The following is a 20,116-nucleotide window of genomic DNA, read 5'->3' on the forward strand; positions in this document are numbered from 1 at the left end:
TTTTGTGGGCGGAGATTAGGAGAGTGCAAAATGTAAACACAGGCGAAACTTTTTACTTCACCATGCATGTAGGTCAGGGGTGAGCAATTAGTTTTTTTTCAAGTGGCCACATGAGAGTGTTAGAATCTGAGTTGTTTTGACCATCCACCATCTTGTTGTGGTTTTCTGGCTGCTGGTCTTTTTCCCCAGTGCTCAGTTGTCTTGGTCAGGTGATTGTATCACCTTTTATTACCCAGCACCTGCCTCCCATTCCTTGCTGGACAAAAGTGTTAATCCGCTAGAGTTCTGGCTAGGTACTTAGACAGCTTTCTGTGTTTGATATTTTGCAGTTCTGGGATCTCTGGTTCTGCTATCTTTTGCTTCTGTTTTCAGTTTGTTTCTGCAGCCTTCTCTGTGTTTCCATTTAGGAGGTGACCTGTTTTTTGTACCCAGTCCTTAGATCTTTTAGGGACCTCCTTCCCCTTATCTATAGGTCATCGCTGAATTTAGACTTGGATCGATGGTGGGTCTATTCGCAAGGAATCGGTCGCCCACTACATCATAGGCTTTCAGCCTAGTCTTAGTGCAGGGTCAGCTTTCCCCCATCTCTCCTAGTTCTGAGCTGCAGTTTCGTAACAGAGAGACTGTGAGTGTTGTGCAGGGCCAAACCAATAGGCTGAAATTAATTTTGTTCAATATTAAATTAACATTAATTATAACACTGTTCAACACACAAAAAAAATCATCAGCAAAGGTAATATGTCTGATTATTGGAGTTTGATGTGCTGTTTTTCAATACTCCAACATGAGCATGTCTCTTTCCAAGGAGGACGCATCTGGCAAAGTGTACTCTTGTACGGTGGATCCAACAGAGTGGCAACCCAGTAGTCAGCAATATTTCTAATTCTGACAATACGGGCATCATGTTCCAGATAGTGCAACAAGGAGGAGCTCACGTGTCAGGCGCTTCCATGAGGTCCAAGTCCATGGTGTGCTGGTGACAGGGTAACACTCAAGCTTGCTTCTTCCGTCCTCTCCCACCAAATAAAGAAAACAGAGAGGGGATCATTAGCCTTTTCATCTCCTGACTATTGTGAATCCATCACCTCTTCCTCCTTTTCATCCTCCATTTGTTCATCGGCTTCTGCATCTTCACTAACAGTTTGTTTGGTACCATGAGCCCCCTCGATTCCTGTAATCCACACTCCCATCGCACCTGCCAGTGCGACGACAGTCTAGAACTTAGAGATATTGTTATCCCTTTCCGCATCCTCCTCTCCTTCCACCTTCTGAGGGACCAGTACCTCTTTCCGCAGGCTATTCAAAGTGTGCTCCAGAATGTAGATGACTGGAATAGTGATGCTGATGATGGCATCGTCAGCGCTAACCATCTTAGTAGCCATTTGAAAACTGTGCAGAAGGGTACAGAGGTCCTTCATCTGTGTTTTCTCCGCAAGCGTGATTTTCACCACGTCCATACTGCATTGGCCAAGGCAATGCAACAGGACATATTGCACCAGGGCTAATCGCTGCTGCCACAGTCGCTGCAACATATGCAGAGTGGAATTCCATTGGTTAACTGGTAGGCCGGAAGACTTCTATAACAATGCAACTCAATAACCTGTGGGGTGCTAATGTCAAAAGTGAGCACACAGTAACTATGCTTTCTGCAGCAGCGCATCCAGGCTGAGATAGAAGCTAATAAATTGCTGTACCACAAGGATGAGGATGTGAGCCATGCAAGGTATGCATGTGAGATTGAATTGACGTAGTGCCCCCACCAGGTTTGTAATGTTATTGCACACTGCCTTCTTTGGCTCCAGGTTCAGTGGAGACAGCCATTGCTCAAACTCGGCCTGGATAGCTGTCCACAATTCTTCAGCTGTGTGACTGTCATCTCCAGTGCATATTAATTTAAACACTGCCTGATTGCGTTGAGCCATGGCTGCGCAATAATGTGGTATGGGAGTCTCTCTGTGCTTTCGAATGCGTGTCTCATTTAGGGAGAGGTTGAGTTTGCAGCTGGAGGCCCTAGAGGAGGTATAGAGTCACCCAGGACCCAGTCAGTGAGATGTAATGCCTCTGGCCATGTTTGCTCATTTAGATGTCAGTAGGAAAATGCACCCTGACAGACATAGATTTTTTTTCAAGAAACAGGTGATGTTGTCTGTGACATGCTGTTGTAATGCTGGCACAGCTTTCTCAGAAGAGTAATGGCAACTGGTCATCTGCAACAACCAGCAGCATTTGGGAACCTTCTGTATCCATCACGAGGAAAGGCAGCATTTCCGTGACCAACAGATTAAAGATGGTGGCATTCAAGCTCTTAGCTTTGGCACATGTAGAAGGAAACGTTATTTTACGTGACCACAACTGCGGGACCAAGGACTGGCTGCCGTACTGAGAGAGGGTGGCGTAAGGTGAACAGAACAAACTATTGGACTGTGAGGTGAAGGCGGAGATGTTATGGTGGATTGAGAAGAATGTAGTGTGCTTGGTGAAACAAAATCAGCAGGCATGTCCACTTCCATAACACCTGAAGGGTTGTCACTCACCCCGGCTTTAGGGGGTAATCAAGTGGAGGTTCTGCGGCCTGAGACCTATGTGAAAATTTTTTTTTCAGGATGACGCAGTTGGAAGAAGCCGTAGAAGAGGTTGATGGGATGGCCAGTAGTTGAGAAGGCTCGTTAGTCTGCATTTAAGCAGAATGAGATTCACAGACATATTCATGCTGATCACACATATGCCAGTTCATGCATGTAATAGTCAAATTATTGCATTTTTTGCTTTTACTGAGCCATTTTTTGCAAAATTGGCAGATAACTTGACTTGGGTCATCCTTATCATGATCCTCTATGTTCTCCCAGTCTCTACCCTGAGAGTCAACCTCCTCTTCCTGTCCTGACAGCACAGTACTGTTCGCGTGAACCTCAGGTATCTGAGTCTCATCAGTATCACCTCCACCCTCGGGGCTTAATGTCTGGTGATGAGGGTCTGGATTCTGCTCGTTTCCTACTTCATCAAGCCCTGGATCCAACAGGAAAACATATTAGTTATTGGTGCAGATGCTTTCCTCCTCTGGGTTTCCTGAATATTTTCAGCAGATCACTAATGCCCATGGAATAGAATGTGTGAACAGCTCTGCAGACTTGCCCATACAGCTCTGGCAGTAACTAAGAGGTGACTACATCAAAACCGTGTCATGGGCAGCCCAATCTTCAGACCTGAATCCCATTGAAAACCTCTGGAATGTAATCAAAAGTATGATGGATAGTCACAAGCCATCAAACAAAGAAGAACTGCTTAAATTTTTGAGCCAGAAGCAGCGTGAAAGATTGGTGGAAAGCAAGCCAAAACCCATGAAATCTGTTACTAAAAATCATGGTTGTTCCACAAAATATTGATTTCTGAATTCTTCCTGAGTTAAAACATTGGTATTGTTGTTTCTAAATGATAATGAACTTGTTTACATTGCTTTATTTCAGGTCTGAAAGCACTGTTTTTTTTATTTTGACCATTTCTCCTTTTCAGAAAAAAATACAAAATGTTTTGCTTGGAAATTTGGAGACATATTGTCAGAATTTTATAAAATAAATGAACAATTTACATTTTACTCAAAAATATAACTATAAACAGAACAATCAGAGGAATTGAAAATTTTGCAGTGGTCTCTTAATTTTTGCCAGAGCTGCATGTGGTTTCCCACAGCCAGTTCAGCGATTGGAAAGTTATGATGCGGGGGGAAACAAAGAAAATTGGGGTGCCACCATTGAAGATTGCACTGTGTTTCACGTTAAGGTGGAAGATGAGGAGAAGAGAACATTTGATGCACCACTTGCCATCCACTGGAACAAATGCTCTTTCTGGCCTTGATCTACAAGATGTACAGCTATGCGGCAGCAAAAGAAAGGGAGTCAAGCAGCCTGTCCAGGATCAGATGTTTTAGGTTCAGTAGAGCTTTCAGTAACATAACCATCTAACCCACGTACATGTAGAACACCAAGCCCATTCCCCCTCCAACCATGACTTTGCTTTTTCCCAATCATGTTGGATGCACTCTTTCCCTCATTTAAACAGCGTTTTCACAACCCTAGGTCTAGATCTATCAGTCACCAAGTTAACAATCAGTATTGATTTTCACAGCGTAGCTGCACAGCAATATTAGCCAAAATGATTATGATTAGGAAGTGGGACCTCCTGCCTGCCCCCCAATATTAGCCAAAACAATGCTTTATAGAAAATGGGGCCTTTTGTCTGCACTGCAATATTAGCCCAAATGATTTTGATTAGGAAATGGGGCCTGGGGCCTGCACCTCAAAATTAGCCCTAACTGTTTTGATCAGGATATGGGTTCTCCTGCCTACACTACAAAAAAAGCTTAAACAAATTTTTATAGGAAATGGGGCCTCCTGATAGCAAAACAATATTAGCCCTTATGCTTTTTTAGGAAATGTGGCCTTTTGCCTGCACCCCAATATTAACATAAATTATTTTTAAATAAAATATAGGAAACATTGCGCTGGTAAAACCCCAATAAATCCTTAAATCAATAGGACAGTATAGAGACTATTGCATATCAATGCAGCTGCCTTCCACACTATACATAGTCCAGGCATGAAGCATTTAACAGAACCACATATTATTTGTGCTCTCTCTATATACACAGGGCTGTAGTTTGCCACTAATAGTAGTAGGTATAGTGCACCAGATGAAATTTAGATCGATACCTCAAGGAATCCAGATGAGCCACCTGTCGTCCTATTCAGGAATCTTCAGGAGCGCTGGATAAACAAGTAAAGTCGTTGACAAGCAGAGTTCCGGAGAGCTGCCCCGGCCGGTAGCAGCTTCTCCGAGTACCGAGGTCCAGACGGGGGCGGAGATCCACTGTCTAAGGCCGACAGCGCCGTAGTGTGTGGTCAGTGCGAGCGGCGCATCTAGGACCTGCGTGACGAAGTGGATCAGCTGACCGTCCCACGTGACAGGGGAACTCGGTACGGATAGCGGTAAGGACCAGTTCTAACTGACGCGTTTCGTAAACAACTGTTTTCTTCCTCAGGGCTGGTCCTTCCCTTGCTTTAGGGTCCTTTATATAGCTTCCGCAATCCGATTATGTTAATGAAAGCCAAACAACTCCACTCCACAGTTCAGTCCTCTAGGGATCAGTGTGTCTAAAAAGAAAATCCATTTACTTTCAGTCCGAGACATGGATTTAATATAATTCCCCCCTCTCCAGTGTGGATGCACAATTTCAATGCCAGAAACTTCCATCATTTGAACTGTTCCTCCATGTGTTTCAATAAAATGTTTAGAAAGTGGATGACCAATAAATTTTTTCTTTATGTTTCTTATGTGCTCGTTAATCCTAACTTTCAAGGGCCTTTTGGTACATCCCACATACATTTTCTTACAGGGACACTTAATGATGTAAATAACTCCAGTTGTAGAGCAAGTTATAAACTCATTTATCTTATAATTGGCATCCCCTTTATCTATACTTGTAATATTATGTGCCCTGATTTGCTTGCACATATTACATCTACGACATGGAAAAAAGCCTTTTAGTGCATTGTGGAAAAAGGAAATGCTGGCAGAGGGAGGTTTATTCTGAATTGTAGGCGCAACCATGTTCCCCAGGTTCACTGCTTTCTTATATATGAACCTAGGACCAGTGGATATTTTATCTCCGATAAGCTTGTCGTCCCTTAATAAGTGCCAGTGTTTATTGACTATTTTACGTAGCAGGTACGAGTTAGTGCTATATTGGGTGATTATAGGAATAACTTCGTTATTTACCTGCTGTGCTCTATTGAAATTGATCAAATCCTGGCGTGGTTTAACAAGGGCATCATTTTTAGCTGTACTGAGGATATCCTGTTTATAGCCCTTCTGTAAAAATTTATTAGCCAGTACTTCAGCCTCAGTGTTGAAATCTTCCATTCTTGAACAATTACGGTATATTCGCATAAACTGGCTTTTTGGTATATTCAGTAACCAGGTGGGGAGATGACAGCTGTCCAGAGGGATAAAGCTATTGGTGTCTGTTGGTTTGTAAAACGTCCGGGTTTCTATTGCGCCATTCTCAATAAAAATTTGTAAGTCTAAAAAATTGATGACATCGGTACTAGTATTGTCAGTAAATTTTAAAAGAAATTCATTTTTATTTAAATTATTTAAAAAACTATTAAGAGTGTCAGGTCCATCTGACCAAATAAAAATGATGTCATCAATGAAACGCTGCCAGAGGACCAGGTCCGCCCTAAGTCGCCCCCCGGGATAGATGGTACTCTCTTCCCACCTACCCACGTATAGGTTAGGTTGGCGTAACTCGGTGCAAACCTGGTCCCCATAGCAGTACCCCATTGCTGGGAGTAGTAGTCATTATATATAAAATAATTGTGACTTAAAATAAATTGCATAGAGTCGTATAAAATTCAATCTGTTCACTAGCAACCATAGAAAACTTATTTAAAAAATATTTAGCAGCATTACACCCTTTGTTGTGATCTATAATGGTATATAGGGAGGTAACATATAGATAAATTATTTTTATAGTAAATTGGGCCTCCTGTCTGCACTACAAAAGTAGTACAAAGGATAGGAATTGGGAAATGGAACCTCCTGCCTGCACCTAAATATTAGCCCCAACAATTGTAATTAGGAAATGGGGTCTGGTGCCTGCACCCCAATGTTAGCCCAAATGTTTTTGATTAGAAAATGGGGCATAATGCCTGCACCCGAATATTAGCCCAAACTATTTTTTATAGGAAAAATTGCCTCCTGTCTGCACTCCAATATTAGCAAAAACAATTTTCATTAGGAAATTGGGCCTGGTGCCTGCACCCCAAAATTATCTCTAATGATATTTATGAGGAAATGCAGCCTCCTGCCTGCACCTCAATATTAGCCCCAACAGCCTTAATTAGGAAATTGGGCCTCCTGCCTGCACCACAATATTAGCCCAAACAATTTTTAGCAAACATTCGGCCTCCTCTTTTCACACTAATATTACCCCAAACTATTTTGATTAAGAAATGGAGACTGGTGCCTGCACCCCAATATTAACCCTAATGATTTTCATTGGGATATTGGGCCTCTTGCCTACACCCCAATATTAGCCTAAATTATTTTGATTAGGAAATGGTGCCTGGGGCCTGCATTTCAATATTAGCCCTAACTGTTTTCTTTAGGAAATGGGGCCTCCTGCCTGCACCCCAAAATTAGCTCAAGTGATTTTTTTTTATAGGAAATGGGGCCTCCTGCCTGCACCACTATATTATCCCTTATGCTTTTTATAGGAAATTGGGCCTCCTGTCTGCACCACAAAAGTAGCCCAGATGATTTGGATTATGAAATGGAGCCCCATGCATGCACCCGAATATTGGCCCCAACAATTTTAATTAGAAAATGGGATCTGTGCCTACATCCCATATTAGCCCAAATGATTTTGAATAGAAAATGGGGCCTACTGCCTGCACCCCAATATTAGCAAAAACAATTTTCATTGGGAAATTGGGCCTGGTGTCTGTTAGGTTACTAGAAAAACCGCGTGCACTATTTAGTGGTGGTGCAAAAAGGTAGGTTCCCACACCTTAACATAAATCAAATGATAAACCTTTGCACTCAACTTATAATGCTCAGGTGAAGTTTATTGTAGTACTAGAAACGTTTCGGTCCAAAACAAATAGGACCTTCATCAGTAACTACAAAAGTGAAACCAATATATACATAAATACAGTGCAGTGAAAACAAAAACAAAATGAAGTATATACAGAGATCTGTCAATATATAGTGATGCTGAGCCTAAATCACATATGGATCACAAAAAGAAAATATATACGTGGAACAAACGTCATGCAGGCAGAGAGATATATAACATCTGGCATCGATATAAACTAAGAGAGGGATGAAAAAAGGAAAGGACTGCTACATACCTTACTAGTGGAATAGTATAGGAACAAGCAATATGCTAAGAAAGTACCAGGGCACGACGCAGGCAGCGCCTATGTGGGAAGAAAGTGAGGGTTGTGTCACGTCAACGGAGCCCAAACTAAGTGCCCAAGCTAAAATGGGGACGTGTCGTACCTGAAGTAATCATCAGAGAAACGCGCCAAATAGGCTAAGGGAGGTGAAGAAAATATACACATAAGTATAGAATAAGCTCCAACTGAGGGGTACCTGAGACCTACAGAGACATATAGATACTAATATTACCTGCGAGATAGGAGTGAAGTGCACCCAAGTCAGACGCGGTGTCCCCCGCTCGTCTGTGGTATAGCCCGCAGAAGCGCGTACTAATAGCAGAGGGGCGGGTCCCATGAGGGAGCTCGCACCAATAGAGAAGCGCACATAGAAGGCGGAAGTGACGCCGTGAGCAGGAAACGAAATGTGTAGCGTCGGTGAGCGATCCCCGGAAAACAGAAAGGGGAAAAGGTCCCTGGGTAGGAACCATCCCTCCGGAACACAGTATGACATGAATAGTTCCGGAAACAATGTAGCATCCACTACGTAAACAAGGGGTTTGTTAATACGGCCCAGAAGAAATGGGATAGAACAGGGATTAAAAAGGAACCGGACACCTGTGTAGTGCCCACTTGTATGAAAAGTAGGGACCAAAACAGAGTGGTACAAAACAGTACAAATGTAACAAAATGAGGACATAATAGATGGTGAGGCACATAGAACCGCCGTGGAAAATGCGGCGTGGCATATGTGTAGTGGGTGAAGTCCGGAAAAAAGGAGGGATTTTTGTCTTAGATCCCAAAACGTTTGACTTTTTAACTAACCCTCATCCAGTTGTCCCGGTTTTTTATACCATTCCAAAAATACATAAAAACTTGGAAAATCCCCCTGGAAGGCCCATTGTGGCCTCCACTGATTCTATACTGTCCCCAATAGCAATATATCTCGAAAAAATCCTAACTCCTCTAATACAAAAATCCCGTTCTTACATTCTTGACACAGGAGCCTTTCTTAAAGTCCTACAGGATCTCAATAATATTCCACCTACGGCTGTACTTGTTACTATGGACGTCAAAGATTTGTATACCTCGATTCCACACATCGAGGGGATTAACTCGGTTCACAAGCTGTTAACACACTCAGGTCTCCTTAGTGACCAGGTTAACCTATGCATTGAATTGTTAACAGTTATTCTGACTTCTAACCACTTCATGTTTCAGGATGATTTTTATCTGCAGGTGCGTGGTACCGCGATGGGCTCCAATGTAGCACCCCCCTATGCTAACTGTTACATGGCCGACTTCGAGGAGAGCAAGATTTATCCTAACCCATTCTTTGTATCTAATGTTCTCCTATGGAAGCGTTATATTGACGACGTGTTTTGCATATGGGGGGGCACATTGGAAGCCCTCGCCTCCTTCTTCGAGTGGCTCAACACAGCCTGGCCCGGTATTTCCTTCACGATGTCACACGATTCTAGTAAGATCAATTTCCTGGACACTTTGGTTATACGTTCACCAGATGGGGCAATTTCAACTGACTTATATACTAAGAGTACCGATCGTAATAGCTTATTACATTTCACTAGTTTTCATCCCCCATCCACAAAACGGTCCATACCACGGTCCCAGTTCCACCGAGTCTCCAGAATCGTGTCAGACCCTCTACTCCGCCCTAACAGGCTGTGTGAAATGACTACTAAATTCTCACAACGGGGCTACCCAGCCTCCATCCTTCAGACAGCACAGGTACCTTCCCAACCTAGACCCCATAAATCATCCAAACGTATTCCTTTCGTACATTCCTTTCATCCCTTTGCATACGTTTTACATAAGTCCATCCGTAGACACTGGCACCTTCAATCAAGTGCTCATCCGGAGGTCCCTGAGTTCCATGAACCATTTCTTCCTTGTTTTAGGCGGGCCCCCAATCTCAAGGATACACTGGTTAAAGCGGATATTGGCACAAATAAATTGGTCCCGCGCCAACGCTTTCTACAAAACCCACGCACTGGAACATTTCCCTGCCTTCACTGCTCACAGTGCAATAATGTACTTAAGGGTTCTACATTTCATCACCCTCAGTCGGGCAAGACTTTTCCTATTACGGATTTCTTCACTTGTGACACGTCATGGGCCATATACCTAATTAAATGCCCATGTGGCTTACTGTATGTGGGCGAAACTACTCAAGCCATCCGCAACCGAATTTCCAAACACAAATCCACCATACGTTGTCAAAACCTGTTATTACCTATTCCATCACATTTCAGTGACAAAGGCCACAGTATCTCTCAACTTAAGTTTCAGGTCATCGAGCACGTCCCCCAACTAAGACGAGGAGGCAACAGAATACTTCACCTGAAACGCAGAGAGGCCTTTTGGATACATACATTAGACACACTACATCCTAAAGGCCTGAATAGAGACTACGACCTTGTAGCCTTTTTATAGCTCGATGCCCCACCTACTAGGGCTTTTTACATTGGGCCCTGATCTCCCTATTTTCATCCATCCGTCGCCTCAGAAATATCTGTCTCATATTGGTCCTTAGTCACACAGGATTTACCTTAACCCTATATTAAGTGTAGAGGGTGATAGTTCTGTTCTTTTACAGGTGGCATCTTATTAATATTACCCCATGGTTTATTTTGTGTCTTGCTATTTATTAAGTGTGGGTCTTTAATCTCCATATCATATAATTCGATTTTCCTTCTTCGCATGTAAATGTAATGTAGTAGTTTATTTTTGGTGTGCCTCGTTTTCTGGTCCTAATTCTCTTTTTTTCTATTTTAGAACCGTCTATTTTGAAGTCTGTCTTTCATATTACCACTGCTGTCACAGCTTCGCCGGGACTCCTTTTTTCCGGACTTCGCCCACTACACATATGCCACGCCGCATTTTCCACGGCGGTTCTATGTGCCTCACCATCTATTATGTCCTCATTTTGTTACATTTGTACTGTTTTGTACCACTCTGTTTTGGTCCCTACTTTTCATACTAGTGGGCACTACACAGGTGTCCGGTTCCTTTTTAGTTTCCGATCTATCCCATTTCTTCTGGGCCGTATTAACAAACCCCTTGTTTACGTAGTGGATGCTACATTGTTTCCGGAACTATTCATGTCATACTGTGTTCCGGAGGGATGGTTCCTACCCAGGGACCTTTTCCCCTTTCTGTTTTCCGGGGATTGCTCACCGACGCTACACATTTCGTTTCCTTGGAGACGCGTTCCATTTCCTGCTCACGGCGTCACTTCCGCCTTCTATGTGCGCTTCTCTATTGGTGCGAGCTCCCTCATGGGACCCGCCCCTCTGCTATTAGTACGCGCTTCTGCGGGCTATACCACAGACGAGCGGGGGACACCGCGTCTGACTTGGGTGCACTTCACTCCTATCTCGCAGGTAATATTAGTATCTATATGTCTCTGTAGGTCTCAGGTACCCCTCAGTTGGAGCTTATTCTATACTTATGTGTATATTTTCTTCACCTCCCTTAGCCTATTTGGCGCGTTTCTCTGATGATTACTTCAGGTACAACACGTCCCCATTTTAGCTTGGGCACTTAGTTTGGGCTCCGTTGACGTGACACAACCCTCACTTTCTTCCCACATAGGCGCTGCCTGCGTCGTGCCCTGGTACTTTCTTAGCATATTGCTTGTTCCTATACTATTCCACTAGTACGGTATGTAGCAGTCCTTTCCTTTTTTCATCCCTCTCTTAGTTTATATCGATGCCAGATGTTATATATCTCTCTGCCTGCATGATGTTTGTTCCATGTATATATTTTCTTTTTGTGATCCATATGTGATTTAGGCTCAGCATCACTATATATTGACAGATCTCTGTATATACTTCATTTTGTTTTTGTTTTCACTGCACTGTATTTATGTATATATTGGTTTCACTTTTGTAGTTACTGATGAAGGTCCTATTTGTTTTGGACCGAAATGTTTCTAGTACTACAATAAACTTCACCTGAGCATTATAAGTTGAGTGCAAAGGTTTATCATTTGATTTACGTTAAGGTGTGGGAACCTACCTTTTTGCACCACCACTAAATAGTGAACGCGGTTTTTCTAGTAACGTTATATCCCCTTACGCGTTGCACATTAACGGGTCATGTCCACCTTCTCCTATAATGCGGAGGAGACTTCTAATATTCTGGCACGATCTACACTTAGCTGCGATTTCTTAAAAATCCCACCAAGGGAAACACGAGGGCGAGACCTTGAGCGTGAGCTCCGTCACTTTGTCAATATCGAACTTCACTGTGCCACTCTCACGGAATACCTTAGGCTACAGAGGATCCCCAGGGGCCTCCGAGTACCTCTACGTCCCACACTGTTTCGGGACTCTCCCGACTATTGTACCAAGTATGAACAAATACTCAACAAATGTTCTTTCGATATTATTACTTTGACTATTGAGCATCTACAGAAAGCCATCGCCACGAGTTCGGAGCACATCAAATCCATTGAAACACAGCTTACGGCAACAGGCTCCCCTGAGGAACTGAGCTCCCTGAAGGATCAGATTTCCAGAAATATCGACAAACATCGCCGCGAGACTGAAGAGAGGAAAAGAGTCAAGTTCAACAGAGACACGGAGGATTACGAGCGGAATCAAATCTATAAATGGCAGGACGTCTCCTCCAACCGACGTTATCCATCTCGTCCTTCTCCCCGTTCATCCTTCGACTATGCCTCTTCAGGTTCAGAACAGGAGCGCCACGATACTCCAGCGGCTGTGCCGCATTTTTTAGGACAACGTCAACGTCCACCGCGAAGAAAACCACGAGGCGGGGCCACGGGCATAGGTCGAACTCCAGACCCAGCCCGAGTCACGAGATCCCAGGTACAAACCCGTTGGTGATTAACATTTCTAATAGGACTCTGGGGGTGGCGGAACATAATGTCTTACAAAAAGGGTTATCCTTTTGTCCCTCCTATCATTGTCGCACTTTTGATTTGGAAATGGATCTTCAGCGTTTTTTCCGGACTCTTAGACTTAAGGCATATTTTTCCACTGACCAAAATGCACATCCCCCTCCCCCTCAGACAGAAATTTCCCCCCACCTCTTGTCATCTCGTAGTTTGGGGTTACATAAGAAGAGCCATTTCAGGCCTCCCCATGGGTCCCATGCTATGGAGACCTTCATTGGGTTCATCCGAACCTCCTTCCACCAATTAAGGGATGATATCAACAGAGGCAAACTTTTTTATCCACCTAATTTAACTCCCATTGAACGTCAGGCCCTACGAGGGCTCCAAGGTGATACAAACATAGTTATCAAACCGGCCGACAAAGGTGGGGCCCTAGTTGTCATGAATAAGACTGACTACTTACGAGAGATTTCCCGACAACTGGATGACACATCCATCTATCATAGACTACCGGGGGATCCCACGTTGTCTATTCGTCAGTGTATTTCTGATATCCTCACGAAATACACCTCATTAGGGGTCTTAGATCCCAAAACGTGTGACTTTTTAACTAACCCTCATCCAGTTGTCCCGGTTTTTTATACCATTCCAAAAATACATAAAAACTTGGAAAATCCCCCTGGAAGGCCCATTGTGGCCTCCACTGATTCTATACTGTCCCCATTAGCAATATATCTTGAAAAAATCCTAACTCCTCTAATACAAAAATCCCGTTCTTACATTCTTGACACAGGAGCCTTTCTTAAAGTCCTACAGGATCTCAATAATATTTCACCTACGGCTGTACTTGTTACTATGGACGTCAAAGATTTGTATACCTCGATTCCACACATCGAGGGGATTAACTCGGTTCACAAGCTGTTAACACACTCAGGTCTCCTTAGTGACCAGGTTAACCTATGCATTGAATTGTTAACAGTTATTCTGACTTCTAACCACTTCATGTTTCAGGATGATTTTTATCTGCAGGTGCGTAGTACCGCGATGGGCTCCAATGTAGCACCCCCCTATGCTAACTGTTACATGGCCGACTTCGAGGAGAGCAAGATTTATCCTAACCCATTCTTTGTATCTAATGTTCTCCTATGGAAGCGTTATATTGACGACGTGTTTTGCATATGGGGGGGCACATTGGAAGCCCTCGCCTCCTTCTTCGAGTGGCTCAACACAGCCTGGCCCGGTATTTCCTTCACGATGTCACACGATTCTAGTAAGATCAATTTCCTGGACACTTTGGTTATACGTTCACCAGATGGGGCAATTTCAACTGACTTATATACTAAGAGTACCGATCGTAATAGCTTATTACATTTCACTAGTTTTCATCCCCCATCCACAAAACGGTCCATACCACGGTCCCAGTTCCACCGAGTCTCCAGAATCGTGTCAGACCCTCTACTCCGCCCTAACAGGCTGTGTGAAATGACTACTAAATTCTCACAACGGGGCTACCCAGCCTCCATCCTTCAGACAGCACAGGTACCTTCCCAACCTAGACCCCATAAATCATCCAAACGTATTCCTTTCGTACATTCCTTTCATCCCTTTGCATACGTTTTACATAAGTCCATCCGTAGACACTGGCACCTTCAATCAAGTGCTCATCCGGAGGTCCCTGAGTTCCATGAACCATTTCTTCCTTGTTTTAGGCGGGCCCCCAATCTCAAGGATACACTGGTTAAAGCGGATATTGGCACAAATAAATTGGTCCCGCGCCAACGCTTTCTACAAAACCCACGCACTGGAACATTTCCCTGCCTTCACTGCTCACAGTGCAATAATGTACTTAAGGGTTCTACATTTCATCACCCTCAGTCGGGCAAGACTTTTCCTATTACGGATTTCTTCACTTGTGACACGTCATGGGCCATATACCTAATTAAATGCCCATGTGGCTTACTGTATGTGGGCGAAACTACTCAAGCCATCCGCAACCGAATTTCCAAACACAAATCCACCATACGTTGTCAAAACCTGTTATTACCTATTCCATCACATTTCAGTGACAAAGGCCACAGTATCTCTCAACTTAAGTTTCAGGTCATCGAGCACGTCCCCCAACTAAGACGAGGAGGCAACAGAATACTTCACCTGAAACGCAGAGAGGCCTTTTGGATACATACATTAGACACACTACATCCTAAAGGCCTGAATAGAGACTACGACCTTGTAGCCTTTTTATAGCTCGATGCCCCACCTACTAGGGCTTTTTACATTGGGCCCTGATCTCCCTATTTTCATCCATCCGTCGCCTCAGAAATATCTGTCTCATATTGGTCCTTAGTCACACAGGATTTACCTTAACCCTATATTAAGTGTAGAGGGTGATAGTTCTGTTCTTTTACAGGTGGCATCTTATTAATATTACCCCATGGTTTATTTTGTGTCTTGCTATTTATTAAGTGTGGGTCTTTAATCTCCATATCATATAATTCGATTTTCCTTCTTCGCATGTAAATGTAATGTAGTAGTTTATTTTTGGTGTGCCTCGTTTTCTGGTCCTAATTCTCTTTTTTTCTATTTTAGAACCGTCTATTTTGAAGTCTGTCTTTCATATTACCACTGCTGTCACAGCTTCGCCGGGACTCCTTTTTTCCGGACTTCGCCCACTACACATATGCCACGCCGCATTTTCCACGGCGGTTCTATGTGCCTCACCATCTATTATGTCCTCATTTTGTTACATTTGTACTGTTTTGTACCACTCTGTTTTGGTCCCTACTTTTCATACTAGTGGGCACTACACAGGTGTCCGGTTCCTTTTTAGTTTCCGATCTATCCCATTTCTTCTGGGCCGTATTAACAAACCCCTTGTTTACGTAGTGGATGCTACATTGTTTCCGGAACTATTCATGTCATACTGTGTTCCGGAGGGATGGTTCCTACCCAGGGACCTTTTCCCCTTTCTGTTTTCCGGGGATTGCTCACCGACGCTACACATTTCGTTTCCTTGGAGACGCGTTCCATTTCCTGCTCACGGCGTCACTTCCGCCTTCTATGTGCGCTTCTCTATTGGTGCGAGCTCCCTCATGGGACCCGCCCCTCTGCTATTAGTACGCGCTTCTGCGGGCTATACCACAGACGAGCGGGGGACACCGCGTCTGACTTGGGTGCACTTCACTCCTATCTCGCAGGTAATATTAGTATCTATATGTCTCTGTAGGTCTCAGGTACCCCTCAGTTGGAGCTTATTCTATACTTATGTGTATATTTTCTTCACCTCCCTTAGCCTATTTGGCGCGTTTCTCTGATGATTACTTCAGGTACAACACGTCCCCATTTTAGCTTGGGCACTTAGTTTGGGCTCCGTTGACGTGACACAACCCTCACTTTCTTCCCACATAGGCGCTGCCTGCGTCGTGCCCTGGTACTTTCTTAGCATATTGCTTGTTCCTATACTATTCCACTAGTACGGTATGTAGCAGTCCTTTCCTTTTTTCATCCCTCTCTTAGTTTATATCGATGCCAGATGTTATATATCTCTCTGCCTGCATGATGTTTGTTCCATGTATATATTTTCTTTTTGTGATCCATATGTGATTTAGGCTCAGCATCACTATATATTGACAGATCTCTGTATATACTTCATTTTGTTTTTGTTTTCACTGCACTGTATTTATGTATATATTGGTTTCACTTTTGTAGTTACTGATGAAGGTCCTATTTGTTTTGGACCGAAATGTTTCTAGTACTACAATAAACTTCACCTGAGCATTATAAGTTGAGTGCAAAGGTTTATCATTTGATTTACGTTAAGGTGTGGGAACCTACCTTTTTGCACCACCACTAAATAGTGAACGCGGTTTTTCTAGTAACGTTATATCCCCTTACGCGTTGCACATTAACGGGTCATGTCCACCTTCTCCTATAATGCGGAGGAGACTTCTAATATTCTGGCACGATCTACACTTAGCTGCGATTTCTTAAAAATCCCACCAAGGGAAACACGAGGGCGAGACCTTGAGCGTGAGCTCCGTCACTTTGTCAATATCGAACTTCACTGTGCCACTCTCACGGAATACCTTAGGCTACAGAGGATCCCCAGGGGCCTCCGAGTACCTCTACGTCCCACACTGTTTCGGGACTCTCCCGACTATTGTACCAAGTATGAACAAATACTCAACAAATGTTCTTTCGATATTATTACTTTGACTATTGAGCATCTACAGAAAGCCATCGCCACGAGTTCGGAGCACATCAAATCCATTGAAACACAGCTTACGGCAACAGGCTCCCCTGAGGAACTGAGCTCCCTGAAGGATCAGATTTCCAGAAATATCGACAAACATCGCCGCGAGACTGAAGAGAGGAAAAGAGTCAAGTTCAACAGAGACACGGAGGATTACGAGCGGAATCAAATCTATAAATGGCAGGACGTCTCCTCCAACCGACGTTATCCATCTCGTCCTTCTCCCCGTTCATCCTTCGACTATGCCTCTTCAGGTTCAGAACAGGAGCGCCACGATACTCCAGCGGCTGTGCCGCATTTTTTAGGACAACGTCAACGTCCACCGCGAAGAAAACCACGAGGCGGGGCCACGGGCATAGGTCGAACTCCAGACCCAGCCCGAGTCACGAGATCCCAGGTACAAACCCGTTGGTGATTAACATTTCTAATAGGACTCTGGGGGTGGCGGAACATAATGTCTTACAAAAAGGGTTATCCTTTTGTCCCTCCTATCATTGTCGCACTTTTGATTTGGAAATGGATCTTCAGCGTTTTTTCCGGACTCTTAGACTTAAGGCATATTTTTCCACTGACCAAAATGCACATCCCCCTCCCCCTCAGACAGAAATTTCCCCCCACCTCTTGTCATCTCGTAGTTTGGGGTTACATAAGAAGAGCCATTTCAGGCCTCCCCATGGGTCCCATGCTATGGAGACCTTCATTGGGTTCATCCGAACCTCCTTCCACCAATTAAGGGATGATATCAACAGAGGCAAACTTTTTTATCCACCTAATTTAACTCCCATTGAACGTCAGGCCCTACGAGGGCTCCAAGGTGATACAAACATAGTTATCAAACCGGCCGACAAAGGTGGGGCCCTAGTTGTCATGAATAAGACTGACTACTTACGAGAGATTTCCCGACAACTGGATGACACATCCATCTATCATAGACTACCGGGGGATCCCACGTTGTCTATTCGTCAGTGTATTTCTGATATCCTCACGAAATACACCTCATTAGGGGTCTTAGATCCCAAAACGTGTGACTTTTTAACTAACCCTCATCCAGTTGTCCCGGTTTTTTATACCATTCCAAAAATACATAAAAACTTGGAAAATCCCCCTGGAAGGCCCATTGTGGCCTCCACTGATTCTATACTGTCCCCATTAGCAATATATCTTGAAAAAATCCTAACTCCTCTAATACAAAAATCCCGTTCTTACATTCTTGACACAGGAGCCTTTCTTAAAGTCCTACAGGATCTCAATAATATTCCACCTACGGCTGTACTTGTTACTATGGACGTCAAAGATTTGTATACCTCGATTCCACACATCGAGGGGATTAACTCGGTTCACAAGCTGTTAACACACTCAGGTCTCCTTAGTGACCAGGTTAACCTATGCATTGAATTGTTAACAGTTATTCTGACTTCTAACCACTTCATGTTTCAGGATGATTTTTATCTGCAGGTGCGTAGTACCGCGATGGGCTCCAATGTAGCACCCCCCTATGCTAACTGTTACATGGCCGACTTCGAGGAGAGCAAGATTTATCCTAACCCATTCTTTGTATCTAATGTTCTCCTATGGAAGTGTTATATTGATGACGTGTTTTGCATATGGGGGGGCACATTGGAAGCCCTCGCCTCCTTCTTCGAGTGGCTCAACACAGCCTGGCCCGGTATTTCCTTCACAATGTCACACGATTCTAGTAAGATCAATTTCCTGGACACTTTGGTTATACGTTCACCAGATGGGGCAATTTCAACTGACTTATATATTAAGAGTACCGATCGTAATAGCTTATTACATTTCACTAGTTTTCATCCCCCATCCACAAAACGGTCCATACCACGGTCCCAGTTCCACCGAGTCTCCAGAATCGTGTCGGACCCTCTACTCCGCCCTAACAGGCTGTGTGAAATGACTACTAAATTCTCACAACGGGGCTACCCAGCCTCCATCCTTAAGACAGCACAGGTACCTTCCCAACCTAGACCCCATAAATCATCCAAACGTATTCCTTTCGTACATTCCTTTCATCCCTTTGCATACGTTTTACATAAGTCCATCCGTAGACACTGGCACCTTCTATCAAGTGCTCATCCGGAGGTCCCTGAGTTCCATGAACCTTTTCTTCCTTGTTTTAGGCGGGCCCCCAATCTCAAGGATACACTGGTTAAAGCGGATATTGGCACAAATAAATTGGTCCCGCGCCAACGCTTTCTACAAAACCCACGCATTGGAACATTTCCCTGCCTTCACTGCTCACAGTGCAATAATGTACTTAAGGGTTCTACATTTCATCACCCTCAGTCGGGCAAGACTTTTCCTATTACGGATTTCTTCACTTGTAACACGTCATGGGCCATATACCTAATTAAATGCCCATGTGGCTTACTGTATGTGGGCGAAACTACTCAAGCCATCCGCAACCGAATTTCCAAACACAAATCCACCATACGTTGTCAAAACCTGTTATTACCTATTCCATCACATTTCAGTGACAAAGGCCACAGTATCTCTCAACTTAAGTTTCAGGTCATCGAGCACGTCCCCCAACTAAGACGAGGAGGCAACAGAATACTTCACCTGAAACGCAGAGAGGCCTTTTGGATACATACATTAGACACACTACATCCTAAAGGCCTGAATAGAGACTACGACCTTGTAGCCTTTTTATAGCTCGATGCCCCACCTACTAGGGCTTTTTACATTGGGCCCTGATCTCCCTATTTTCATCCATCCGTCGCCTCAGAAATATCTGTCTCATATTGGTCCTTAGTCACACAGGATTTACCTTAACCCTATATTAAGTGTAGAGGGTGATAGTTCTGTTCTTTTACAGGTGGCATCTTATTAATATTACCCCATGGTTTATTTTGTGTCTTGCTATTTATTAAGTGTGGGTCTTTAATCTCCATATCATATAATTCGATTTTCCTTCTTCGCATGTAAATGTAATGTAGTAGTTTATTTTTGGTGTGCCTCGTTTTCTGGTCCTAATTCTCTTTTTTTCTATTTTAGAACCGTCTATTTTGAAGTCTGTCTTTCATATTA

Source organism: Ranitomeya imitator, chromosome 5 (assembly GCF_032444005.1).
Source record: "Ranitomeya imitator isolate aRanImi1 chromosome 5, aRanImi1.pri, whole genome shotgun sequence".
Classification (NCBI taxonomy): Eukaryota; Metazoa; Chordata; class Amphibia; order Anura; family Dendrobatidae; genus Ranitomeya; species Ranitomeya imitator.